Source organism: Acartia tonsa, chromosome 12 (genome assembly GCF_053477335.1).
Source record: "Acartia tonsa isolate MP-2025a chromosome 12, ASM5347733v1, whole genome shotgun sequence".
In the NCBI taxonomy this organism is placed as follows: Eukaryota; Metazoa; Arthropoda; class Copepoda; order Calanoida; family Acartiidae; genus Acartia; species Acartia tonsa.
The window spans coordinates 58,013-72,773 of NC_137271.1; the positions used below are offsets into that span (position 1 = coordinate 58,013).

Genomic DNA, 14,761 nt, shown 5'->3' on the forward strand with positions numbered 1-14,761 from the left:
GAAGGCTGTGAAAAGATCTGCAAGAGCAAAGCTGGACTTATTACACACAGAAGACGACTACATGAAAGATCTGAGAACAAGGTTACATTCAAATGTCAATTATGTAACCAGGAGTTTGAAGCAGAAGGAAATTTGAAAAACCACCAGAAAAGTTGCTCGGGAGAAGCCTCACAGGATCCAAACAGGAGGAGATGTGGAGACTGTGGAAGGGAGACCACAACCAGCAACTTTGCAAGGCACAGGAGAACATGCGGGGGGCAGAACCCCCCACCACCGGGACCAAGACCTCCATCAAGAAGATCCCGATGTGACATCTGTGGGATGATGATCACAGTAGCAAACCTGGCCAGACACAAGACGTTAAAGCACGAGCAGTAGGCAGTGTACTATCGGTACAGAACGCCTTAGAAGAAGAAAGAAGAAGAAGTCAAAAGCAGAGAAAATAAAAGAAAGACTGAAAGACAGAATAAAGAGAAAGAGAAAAATGTAAACCCTAATAATATCTCTGATATTCAGGAAAAAAGGAGGAGAACTGGTGCTGATAAGCGTGCCGCAAAAAAACAGCGGGATTTTGAATTCAACAAGCTCAAGAGAGCAAAAGAAGAATCTACTGGTGGACCATCTATCACAAAGCTCATAGAAGAAGAAGTGATGGATGAAGTTCATAGCAGACCTAGCTATGCAACCCTGGCAGCTGATAATATCATCTATGAATTCCGCTACGATGATGATAGCATAGCGATAGATCAGGCAGCTTTTGACCATGTGGACGTTACCATGGTCAACAAATATTGTGAATTTCTGACAAATGGAAATGAAGACTTTGATCTTTCAATCTTTGGCGGAATCAACAACCGCACGGGCTGGATTGCGTGTAACAACAGCAACACGGCCAAGTTTGTCCAGAACGAGATAAAAAGGATGGACCCTCACACAGAGGAGATCAAAGATATGGACATAAGGTTTATAATCTACAAGCCACAGGAGAGACTATACCGCAGTATGAAGGGCAAGATCCACACAAAGTTCTTCTGCGAGGATCTGACAACAATGGAGATCAAGATAAAACTGTGGAACAAGATCATAAAGGACAAATATGTCAACCCTGAGACCGGAGAGTCAAGGGACTATCATTTCAAGGTGACAGAGATCACCAAGAACAAGCTGTCAGACACGGAGAATGGCTTCTTTACAGTCGGATTGCAGGTGGATGAGAAGCTGTTCAAGGAACTCATCAGGCTAAAAGGCCGCTTGAAGCTCGGTATGTCATATGTCTTCCTATCCGACGGTGGGATGATCACCGCGGTGAAGGAGGACTTGAGAGACAAGGCATATAAGAAGTACGAGAGCATACTCCCTGAGACAAATGCTCAACCCAGTGCTGACAAATAAATACACACCAATCTCCCAGGCCAATCTCCACCGGGCTGTCTCTGCTACAGTTCAATATGGTGCCAGGCTGACTGGGAGCCATGACCGGACGGATACAACGATGACGACAACACATGCTCAACGGACAGGATTTAGACGACAAATCATCCTTGTACAAGAACCGTATATTTCAAATAATAAGGTAAAATTCTTTCACAATGTTAATATTTATTGTAGTAGAGATAATGATAATAGGGCTTGCATAGCTACCAGCAAGGAAATTAGGGGTTGCCAACTTAACCAATTCACGGACAGAGATCATACAGCTGTTCTTTTCAGGTTTAATAATAAACAAATAATCTTTTGCTCTATTTATTGTCCAGGTGAACCAGAGGCAGAGAAAAAATCGCCGCCCGCCAAAAAATTAATAGAACTGGTTGAATATGCCAGAGTTAATAGCTTACCACTTATCATTGGGGGAGATGTAAACTCAAGACATCTGAGTTGGGGCTCGTCAGAGTCCCAAAAGCGGGGAGAAGACTTACTTGAATTCATTATCTCAAAAAACCTTATAGTTTTAAATGAAGGTAACAAACCAACTTTTTCTAACATCTTGAGAGGCGAGGTTTTAGACATTACTTTTGTCTCGGATGTTCTGATTAATAGGGTCGTTGGATGGAGGGTCAGCGACATTGAATCCTTTTCTGATCATGCGTATTTAGATTTCGAACTAACTGAAAATGTTAACATAAATAACTCTGATAATTTTAGATGTATAAAGAAAACCAACTGGCGGAAATACAAGGAGATTCTACAAGAAAAACGGAATAAAAGAGGTAATGTAGACTTGGTAGACTTAGATATAGCTGCAGACCAGCTCAGGGATGATATTATAGATGCTTACAATGATAGTTGTCCTAGTGTTAAAAAAAGAACAAAAAATCGTCCACAATGGTGGAGTTCGAACCTTGAGGCTAGTAAAAAATTAGTTAACCTTCATAGGAGAAGGGTAGGTAGATTTAATAATGAAGAAAGAGCAGCAGAATATAGGGCGGTTAGAAATAGGCATGATACATTAGTAAAATCAGCCAAGAAGAAAGCCTGGTACAATATGTGCCAGGAAATGGATAAGCTTGACGCAGCAGCCAGGATACAGAAACTGATGAAGATGAACAACAATAGAGAGCTGGGTACGGTGAGAAAACCTAATGGGGAGTACACAAAAAACATCAAGGACACCTTAAATGTTTTATTAAATACACATTTTCCTGACGAACAAGATGACAGACATACAGAGCCTTATGACCATAGTAATAACAATAATTTTATCGATATTGAAAAAGTTATTAATATTGAAACAGTTATTAATTCATTGAAATCATTTAAACCGTTTAAATCTCCTGGCATGGATGGCATTTTTCCATGTCATCTACAAAAAGGCATTGAAATCATTGGGGGGGACATTGTGAAGATGTGGCGTAGAAGTGTGAGGGAAAGTAAGTGCCCAAGAACCTGGCTAGATACCAGGGTAGCGTTTATTGATAAGCCTGGTAAAAAAGACAGTCTTGATCCCAAATCTAAAAGACCCATTAGCCTTTCTAGCTTCCTATTAAAGGGTTTGGAAAGAACACTTTATTGGGAAGTTAGTGAAAATCATCTCAGATCTAAAACTAGCAAGAAAATATTCTCATACAAGGAAAGCACCAACACAGAGGACTGTCTCCATGCTGTAGTGGCGAAAATTGAGAAGGCAAAGTTGAATGGCGAGTGTGCGATTGTTCTGTTCGCAGACATCGACGCCGCCTTCAACAACGCCTCCATAAATATGATGATACACAACCTGGAAAGAATGGGGGCATCAAGACAAACTGTTATGTGGACCGAGGCAATGCTTAAAAATAGAAAAGTAACAGCCATGCATGATGACGTCATGGTTTCAAAGCAAACAACTAGAGGCACACCACAAGGCTCCGTAGCAAGTGTTCACCTATGGAATAATAATCAGCAGAACCTGAGTGATAGAATGCCAGAGAGAAATCCAACAGATCTCTACATATTTGCAGATGACATACTGGACATCTCAATCGGCTGGGATGAAATATCCTGTGCACAAAACATACAGAGAGACATCCACATACTGGAGAAATGGGCTGAAGACCACAGACTTAGCTTTTCAGCGAGCAAAACAAAACTAATGTTGTTCACCAATAAGAAAAATCCTGTACTACCAAAAATCTACATGTATGGAACTGAGCTGGAGTATGTATCCAGTATGAAATACCTTGGAGTTACATTCAGGAGTGATCTTAAATGGGATCTTCATATAAGAAATATCACAGACAAGGCAACCATGTCCATGATGTACTGCAGAAGGATGGTATCAAAAAATTGGGGACTGAACCCAAGGATATGCAGATGGCTATACACAGCGGTAGTGAGGCCGGTTTTGACGTATGCAGCCATGATTTGGATTGAAGGCATCACAGGTAAACTGAATGGGAAGAATAGGAAAAGACTGGAGAGAGTGCAAAGGAAAGGATGTCTGGCCATACTCAACAGTATGAAGTCCACCCCCACGGCGGGGATGGAAGTGATGCTGGGACTAGAACCCATAGTCTTTCACCTACAGGCGCAAAGTATCAACACCTACAAGAGACTGATATGGAACAACGGTTGGACAGTGCAGCAGGCTGAAATAGTCAGTGAAAAATCACATGCAGTTATTATCCGCAAACTTGCAAAGAACATTAAAACAATCTTTTTACCAAGAGACAGAATGGTACACACACAATTTGTACCAACACAATTTAAAACAAAAATCGGCACCAGACAAGAGGCTAGAGAAAGCAATCTGAAACCAGGTAGAAAGGACCAGGAGATAATCACATGCTTCACAGACGGCAGTAAGATGGCAGGAAGAGCAGGATTTGGCTACATTATAACTGGAGGAGGATTGAAGATCAGTGGAGCACAACACCTGGGAGGTCATACGACGGTCTATCAGGCTGAATTGTTAGCGCTGGCAGAAGCTGCCTTCACACTCATATCAAACAACATAAAGGATAAGACGGTAAATTTCTACCTAGATAACACCTCTGCTATAACAGCAATTCAAAATTATCAAATAAGAAGCAAAGTCATTTTCGAAACTAAAAGACTGCTAAACAAACTTGGAGAAGACAACAGAGTGCTAGTAGCCTGGGTACCTGGACACGAAGGCCACCTTGGAAACAAGGTGGCCGATAGAAAAGCGAAAATGGGAGCAATGATGAAAATACACACACCTGGAGAATGTATCCCTGTTTCAGACGCAAATATAAAAGCTGAAATTAAGAACTTCACCCTCAAAAATTGGCAGAAAGAATGGGAGAAGATCACAACATGTAGACAAACAAAAATGATGCTACCCAGTGTCAGAAACGGTATGTGGAGAAAACTGATAACTAAACCAAGAAGGATGATGAACATGATCACACAAATTTATACTGGCCATGCAACACTTGGCTATCACCTAAATAACATGAAAATAGAAGCCGCACCTACCTGCAAACAGTGTGAAGAATTTGATGATGCTGAAACAGTAGAACACTACCTAACAGAATGCCCAGCCTTCAGCCATGCAAGACAACAACATCTAGGACATATTTTCTTGCGAGTTATAGATCTCCCCACCCTTAACCTTGATAACGTACTTAAATTCATCAAAGCGACGCGTAGATTCGATTATTTAGAATAAAAATAGCGTGAAAACCATAATATTGTAAGACTAGAAAAACTAGTCGACCATAATTTGCAAAAACCTTGCAAAAATACCTAGGTAACGAAAGCTAGAATACCTAGCTAAGATTATACTTGCAAAAACCTTGCAAGTCCGGAATGGCTAAAACCTAGCCAAATATCTTCAGGTGAAAATTTAATAATCACGGAAAACTACGTCTCACATACAAAAGGCATTGCAAAAACCTTGCAATAATATTAGATATAAGCTAGGAAAACTAGCTGGTTTACATTTGCAAAAACCTTGCAAACTTAAAGCGGCTAAAACCTAGCCGAATAAATTAAGGATATTCTAATACAATTACACCTAATTTATAGTTATTTAACTATAAATATCTGACTTGAAAGATTAAAACATTTAAGGTGAAACTGACAGACAAACACCCAACTGCTTAACAGGTCGCGGTAAAGTATTAAAAACTATAACATTAGATTTTATCAGATTTATTAGAGTAGATTTCCAAAATTATAGATAGGACTCCAACACTTTCATGATAAAATTAGATAGTTAATCTGAATCTTAAAAAATTAATCAGTTTTAACTAGGTACTTAAGACTGAAAGCCTTAAATAGCAATACTGGTGGCTTCGTGCATATCAACCTCATGCTGGAGTGCTGCCAGCTCATCAGCCTGGGCATCCACAGGCTGCTCAGGGGTTGGGCGGCTGTACTCAAGCTGGGTGGTTAGATACCCATTATTGTACAGACTCTTCGCAACTTCTCTCTTAACATCATTATCGTCAGTTCGAGCCTTATCTATCAGAGCCGCTCGCAGGCCTTGTAAACGGTTACTCATTTCAGTCCAAAGTTCCATATTTGCATTAAAAGACATTTTAAAACCACAGTCTGATGCTTTACCTCCAACTGAAAACTTTCCCCTGATAAATTAAGCGTGCGTATGACTTCTCCTGTATTTGTACGCTTTCACCAAATCTTTCCCTTACTAACATTTAAGAAACTAGTTTTAGGAAGACTGCACACAGCGATACTAATCATAACCATTTTTAGGAATGAAGAGAAGGGGAAACTTTAACTCACCCCATAAAAATCCCTCTAAGGGCTGCGGCCCTAGCGGGGATATAAGGGTGACGTTAATGGTAAACCTAAAAAGATTATCAAGACTAAACTGAAATTATTTAGGGTGAATGGACAGAAAAGGGGACACTACTGCTCCCCTTAGTTTTCCTGGGCTGGTGGACTCGGACTGGTTTTGGTCTCGGGCTGTCAGCCTCGCCCATAAGAGGTATTTTACAGGTATATGGTATTACTACATAAGGGGGGGGGGGGTTTAATGCAACCATCTCGTAATCAATGTATAAATGGCACTTAAAATTCGAATTTTGATCTGAAATTGTGCATGAGTAATCCTTGGTAGGTCTATTTTCCCTAAATCGAAAAAAAAAGTTGAAAAAGTAACGGCTAACGGCTCAGCCGTTTAGCCGTTTTTTGGCTATTTTTAGGGCAAATCTTCATAAATTACGTAGAAATCAACTTTTTGAAACATATTTTTGCTTTAAATCATGTGAAATGATACAAAAAAACATTTTTTAGATTTCTAGTACCAGCAACTTCCGGCTAGAACCGTTTTGAAAACGTTTTGGATCGGAAAAGAGCATTATGTGGAGAGAGGTTTCGTGATGGATTTTGCTTGAAAATACCCAACAAATGTCTAAACGGATGAGCCGCCAGCCGTTAGCCGCTACTTTTCCAACTTTTTGTTCGATTTAGGGAAAATAGACCTACCAATGATTACTCATGCACAATTTCATATCCAAATTCGAATTCTAAGTGCCATTTATACATTGATTACGAGATGGTTGCATTAAAAACCCCCCCCTTAGTTAAAATTTTGGTACTATATGGTACCATATTAGTTTAAATTTTGTGTACTATATGGTACTAAATGAAAATTTTTATGTACTATAAATGTACTATATATTTGTAAATTTTGAGTGGTCACTCTGAAAATATGTGAAATTAAAAATGAAGAATTTGTACAGCATGACCCTCAAAAAAGTATTTTTAAGCATCTGCAGCCCTTATTTCTCAATGAATTATAAAAAAATGCATATGTCCTTGTTCTCCATAGTATTCCACACAAGTAGATATAAAAATATTTTTTTTACCTCCATTAACACCGGAGATTTTTAGAGCTAAAGTTTTGAAAAAGTGACTGAGAAAAAGAATTTTTTTTTGTTTCTCTTATTTTTTGGATGGTTATATTATGTTTTTCTCGCAAATGAATAATGATACACAAAGAAAAACAAGTTAACTAATTATTTCTTTTTTATTCCACCAAAAAATATAAATTTTTAATGGCAAAAAATACTACTGAATGAATTGATTATTTGCAAATTTTAGGTTATTTATTAACCCTTATTTGAGAAAAGGATTAATTATGACAGTTGCTCCGCCCCCTTTTTTGACATCTCAATCACTTAATAGGGGGTTAATTAAGCTTTTTAGACTAAAAAATCATTATGTTTTAATTTTATTTTCTTTATAACTTTTTTGTTATTAAAGTTAGGATTGTGAAACAAAAACAATTTTCCTGATATATTCATAAAGATTTATTTGGTTTTTTAATCTTAAACAATTTTGCCTAATAAGTAAGTTTTTCAAAATATCATTAAACTAAAAAGACTCAAAAAATATGTGTAAAAAAATGCTTTTTACTCAAAAACTAAATTTTTTATTTCATTTTTGTATAAAGTTTCTGCTAGTAACAAAAATAAAAGGATTTCTACCTTAATTTTGCTAAAAAAGTCGTTTCATGTTAAAAGTTACTTTTTCCTCAGTCACTTTTTCAAAACTTTAGCTCTAAAAATCTCCGGTGTTAATGGAGGTAAAAAAAATATTTTTATATCTACTTATGTGGAATACTATGGAGAACAAGGACATATGCATTTTTTTATAATTCATTGAGAAATAAGGGCTGCAGATGCTTAAAAATACTTTTTTGAGGGTCATGCTGTAGAAAATGTGTTTATTGATCCTCTTACTACTAAAGATGAACCTTTGAATAATGATGAAGCTCTTAATATCATGAATGTAAAAGAAGAAATATGATATTTTTCTTTTAAGATGAAACATTTAAAAAAAAATGTATGTATTTCATTACGCCATTTTTAGTAGCGAAGCTACTCTATAATTCACTTTGTCCGTCTGTCCGTCAGTCTGTAACGCTATGGGGGAAATGGGATTTACTCAGCTCCTATAAAAGATAGAATGCTGAATTTTTTGACAACATTTTCATCAATATGGAGCACAATTAAGTATAAAACATCGATGGTTTTAGCAGGTTATAGGCTATTTTTGTATTTTTCACATTTTTCTCAATATCTTCTGTGTTTATGGTGCGATTTTTAAAATTTTTTCAGTTATAGATATCTAAATTAAATTTTCAGTCCTTAAAAGAAACCAACTATGACAGTCAGACTGCCTTTAAGCAGGTTTTAGGCTATTTTTGTATTTTTCACATTTTTCTCGATATCTTTGGTGTTTATGGTCCGATTTCCAAAATTTTTTTAGTTATAGATATCAAAATTAAATTTCCTGTCCTTTTAAGAAAACAACTATGACGGTCAGACTGTCTTTCAGCAGGTTTTAGGCTATTTTTTTTTATTTTTCACATTTTTCTCCATATCTTTGGTGTTTATGGTACGATTTCCAAAATTTTTTCAATTATACATATCAAATTAAATTTCCTGTTGTTTAAAGAAACAATTTTTCCATATCTTTGATGTGTATAGTCCAATTTTTCAAATTTTTTTAAGTTAAGGATTTAAAAATTAAATTTCCTGTCGTTTTAAGAAAACAAGCATGGCGGTCAGACTGCTTTTTAGCAGGTTTTTGCTATTTTTGTATGTTTTACATATTTCCTCATATCTTTGGTGTTTTTTGTCCAATTTTAAAATTTTTTTGGGATATCAGTATCAAAATAATTTTTCCTATTGTCATGAGCATCTTTTATGTTATTTACTTTGATTTTCATCATTATACAAAATAGAACAGGGTTTCGTGTTTATTTTCTCCAATAAATCAATTAATAAATACACTTTAAATCTACTTGTACGTATTACCATCTATGATTTTATTTTTTGTGCTTCGCTACTTACGGATGTTGTCATCCTTGTTTAAACTATAACCTCTTTTTCAAATGTATTTTATGGAACTATAAACATTTTGATTTGCTTTAAATACTTACAGCTGATGCTAAGCTTGTCTTGTATTTTTTAATAATGTACAATACCAACATACTCCATATACTTGATTATTATTTGTATAATGTACAGAACATAGTTCATTATTTTTTCAGATAAATAGAAAATGTATTGAAAGAAAAAAGGAGAAATAATAGGAACTGTAGATTGGAGTTTATAAGAGGAAAAATAGAGGTGAGTAAAATATTTTTTATAATTTTCCAGAATAGTAAATGTGATTTTTCTTCAATATTTTCGTCTGATTAAGAATTTAAGCAAATTTTCCATGAAAACAATAATGAAATAAAAAATATAGTTTTAATAGGCAAAACTGTTTCATGCTTTTTCTTCTGTCCCTTGTAATACAGTTGTAATAATATTTTTTTTTTAATATCAATTATATAGGTACCTACTTATAAAACTTCTATAGATAGTGCAAATCCCCCATACTCTAGAGAGGGCGGGGGATGTCAGTAAGTAGCCTGAAACCAACCAAAGACTTTCATAAAGTGTCACTCAAAAGTACAACCCAGTTGGATCAGTATTTTCTGTGATCTTTAGCTTCAGACCAAAACCTTAATTATGTAATATGTGAATTTATATCTAGTTTTTACAAATACCACTTTTTTATGTACCTACTTTCTTAAATAGATATTTAGAATTTAGAAAGAGACAAAGATATAAATAAATAACATCTCTATAAATTTTTCCTTGCAGATTCTATTTTTTAATCACTTAAATAACAAAACTTACCACTAATACTTTGATTAAATGAAATATTTCTAATAACTACCTTAGCTATTGCTCCATCATGTTATTCCCTGGAACAAAAAATGTTTATTCCTTGCCATGGTAGTGATAAGAAAAAACATTCCTATGTAAAAAAAAAACTAGGTTTACATGTTTTTTCCCTTCCTCTAGTGACCATATCACTCTCTGACAGATTTAGAGTTCTAATGTAATCTATGAAGGTCTTAATTGGAAGATTTTGAAATATTTTTGGAGAATTTAAAACAAATTTTAAGAACCTCGTGAAAAGGAATTGATTGTTTTAACTACAAATTTAGGATGGGAATTAATTTCTATTCTTTTATAATACCAACCTGTACATGATAATATATAGTTTACTGCTTAAGCTACATCATGATTTCTGTGCTACATCCATCATTTCCAAAATATTTAAACAAACTCTTTTTTGCTTAATCATTATTTGCCTCTGCTACAGATATCTTCTCATAAACAGCAGCAATCTCGTTTTTTTGTTAATTTAATTATTTCAGCCTGCTGAGAAAATATTGTTGTTTATACCAGTCAGAGCTCAGGTCTCAACAAAAGTTTTTGATTCATCTCTTTTATTGGTAAGAATTGTTATTAGTGTTCCATTTATAATAATAAATTTCTGATTCTTTAATTTAATAGTATTTCTCTTTTCAATAATGACTTTACAGTAAATCTAGATTATCAAAATTTAAAAATTAATAGGTAGCTATTAGCTAAATGTATAAATAAAAAATTCTTATTCTACATTGAATTGTGTTCTTATGTATAGCATTAGTTTTGATATTTCAAGTATTATTAAGTATTGGACATTAAGTGTGGCAGGTGTCCTATTTTTATACCATTCAAATACATGTAGATTATAGTAATAAAGAATTAATTGTATTCTTGTCTAAAGCAATGAGATACAACCATCAGTTGATAACAATTAATTAGGTAGTAGTCAATTATTTATTATTGGGCATCAGACTCACCTATAATACATTATTTATCATTAAGTACAGCAGGTGTCCTTTTTTATATCCTTCCAATAGTATTTATAAGAAAGCAAAGAAAGAATTGATACGAAAGTAGATACTTGAGTTTATTTGAAATTATAAAAGTTTACTATTTCAGATTTGTAACTGATGCCATTGAAGGAATATCAAATATCTATAATTATATAACAGCATAGAATAATGGATAGTGAAAAAAAGAAGAACTCTTGTCAGATTTGTGGCAAAACATTTAGTACAGCTAGTAATAGAAATACTCATATGAGAACACATACAGGAGAGAAACCATATTCCTGTGAAATATGTGGAAAATCATTCACCACAGCTCAAAGTAAAGATACACATATGAGAACACATACAGGTGAGAAACCATATTCATGTGATGTATGTGGAAAATCATTTTTGCGATTAGGTAGTAAAGATCAGCATATGAGAACTCATACTGGAGAGAAACAATACTCCTGTGAAATATGTGGAAAATCACTCACCACAGCTCAAAGTAAAGACAGACATATGAAAACTCACACTGATGAGAAACCATATCCATGTGATGTATGTGGTAAATCTTTTTCCGAAAAGGAAAATAGAGATGTCCATATGAGAACACATACAGGAGAGAAACCATATTCATGTAATATTTGTAGTAAATCATTCTCACGAGCATATAGTAGAGATAAACATATAAGAACACACACTGGTGAGAAACCATATTCATGTGATGTATGTGGAAAATCATTTTCTCAATCTCAAAGTAAAGACATCCTGTATTTAAGCAGTTTTGCAACAATGTACTATTTTTTTCAACTTATTCATTTGTATTCTGCTTATTCAATTCTGACACTCAATAAGTGTTCATGTTAGTTTGTTCAACCAGATTGGAGCTTCGCTTTTATGGTTGTTGTCATCCTTGTTTGATGAAAATTTGCAATATTTTGCCATTTTCGGTTTTTTGTAAGAATTGCTGAAAAACGCTTCAAAATTGAAATATCTTTTAAAAAGGAATACAGATACTAATGGATAAATGTCTTAGTACATACTAACTGTCATACTCTACCTCTATCTCTAAAATATCTGACCCAGCATATTACCCTGACAACAAAAACACCTTTGAAAGTGATTTGGACACCTATAACTGATTCTATGGCCAATATACTACCAATAATTACCAAAATCCAAGAATCTTAAAATATTTTCAGTTCTCGACTTTAATGCCACCTTTCATGTCGTTTCAGAATATATGTTCAAATGGTACCTCCTAGTAGAATCCAAAGCCATTACTAAAATGATAAAGAACATTTTTCTTGCTCATCTGTGGCCAATTTCAGAGTTATTGTGTTAAAAACTAGGTTGAAACTTTGATGTTTTTCAGTTCTCGATACATGACTTTAGAGTACAAAGGTAACCTTGATTTGACAAATTTTTCAGATCTCAGACCACAGATAGGCCAGAAAGGCGTTCTATATCTTTTTAGAAATGCCAAGGCAAATGAAAGGCAGTTACCGTTAAAAATAATAGTCTAAAATGACAAACTGGTGCCCTTAGAACAGCCTAAAGACCGGTAACCGATAACCTTAATGTTCAGGTTTAAAGATTCGTTCTTTGCGTATTTTCGTAAAATCTTGATTTTACCTTCTACCACTTAGAATCAAGATAGAACCAAAAAAATTCATAGTATTGCTTATTTTTATGTATAGAACAGGTATTTGAACCGCGACCAAAATTTTTTTTTTTTGAAATTACCTAATGTACAGGTATGTAAAATCCCCAGATGCGTATAATAAACTCTAAAATATGACCTAATATAATTCTAACATATGATTTTCTACTGACCATATTTTTAAAATTATTACTTTTTATTGAGTAAATCTAAGCATAAGCTTGTAGAATAGGGGTTAAGGAGGGAAGGGGCAACACTCTTTAATATAGGAATTGTAAAATTCTGATATTTATCACCCAAATCATGCTTTAATCTCCATGGCAAAACTCTGTGGATGCCACTAAATCTAAGATTTAAACAGTGGTTGTATATTCTGCACAAGATTTATTTTTTTCCCCGGCTGTAAAAATATTATTGACCTAAAGAACAAACAACCTGTGTGATCCTGATAATTGTGCAAATATTTCAGATTAAAAGGATGAAAAAGAAAATAAAGAGCTGGAAGAGTTATAAGAATTGTTACCCTTGTTCATTTCTAAATACCGGTGACTTATTAACTATCAACTATTTTGCTAATTCTACCAGTTTAATTATACCCAGTCATAATTAAAGATTAGTAATCACCGAGAACTTTACCAATTAAAACATATTTTGTGCTGGCGAAAAGTTAAAAACAAAATAATCTTTATATCATCTTACAAAAAATTTCTAAGGAAGCTATTGATCAATATTTATTCATTATAAACCTTTTTAAAAATTAATTTAATTGTTTCAGACTGCTGAGGAATTATTATTTGGAATAATATTGTTGCACCAGTCAGAACTTGGATCTCCAAAGAATTTCAGATTAAAATCATAATATATCTAGGTAAGTATTTTTATCATCATTGTATGTCTACAGTTTACAAGCATTATATTTCTACAATTTATTTGTGCAGAATCTATATTGATATAACTTCTAGAACATTGGATAAAAATTTAAGAGTTAGAGAGCAACTTATAAAACAAAATAAGCATCTTTCTGAATGTTTTTAACATATCTGCAAAAAAATAAAAATTGGCCTCCAGGTTCAGGTGGTGCAGGTCCACTCTGGACAGGTAAAAATTAAAATTTCTTATTTGAAGAGTTAGAGGTACACTTTTTTTACCAAATATTCATCCTTTTGGATGTTATTAACATATCATAGAAAAATAGAAATCGGCCTCCAGGTTCAGGTGATACAGATATCCGGCTGATTTATATTTATATATGATTTTACTTTATCATTTTGCTAATTCTACCAGTTTAATTATACCCAGTCATAATTAAAAATTAGAAGTCGCCGGGAACTTTACCAATTAAAACATATTTTGTGCTGGCGAAAAGTTTAAAACAAAATAATCTTTAAATCATCTTAATAAAAGATACAAAAATTTCTAAGGAAGCTATTGATCAATATTTATTCATTATAAATCTTTTTAAAAATTAATTTAATTATTTCAGACTGTTGAAGAATTATTATTTGGAATAATATTGTTGTACCAGTCAGAATTTGGATCTCCAAAGAATATTTGGATTAATTTTATAATATATCTAGGTAAGTATTTATAGCATCATTGTATGTCTACAGTTTACTAGCATTGTATTTCTACAATTTATTTGTGCAGGATCTACAGCATGACCCTCGAAAAAGTATTTTTAAGCATCTGCAGCCTATATTTCTCAATAAAATATTAAAAGATTCATATGTACTTGTTCTCTATAATTTTCTACATCAAAGAATATCAAAATATTTTTTTTACATCAATTAACAGCCGAGATTTTTAAAGCCAAAGTTTTGAAAAAGTGCTTGAGAAACTGGATATTGCTAAATATTTCTTAGTTTTTTATTAGTATATTACTTTTTATCAACCAGTTAAAAAACAAATAAGAAAGAAGAGCAAGTTTACAATTGATACATTTTTTATTGCATTAAAAAACGTTACTTTTACTTATAAAAAAC

General features: G+C 33.7%; 1 long non-coding RNA gene across 1 annotated transcript; it reads left to right on the forward strand.

Moving 5' to 3' along the window:
* Window positions 1–8,604: 8,604 nt before the first annotated feature.
* Window positions 8,605–12,190, forward strand: LOC145333530 (uncharacterized). Its single transcript, XR_013884530.1, has 3 exons — window positions 8,605–9,545; window positions 10,631–10,708; window positions 11,244–12,190. It is a non-coding gene; the product is annotated as an uncharacterized LOC145333530 (long non-coding RNA).
* The last annotated feature ends 2,571 nt before the right edge of the window (window positions 12,191–14,761 follow it).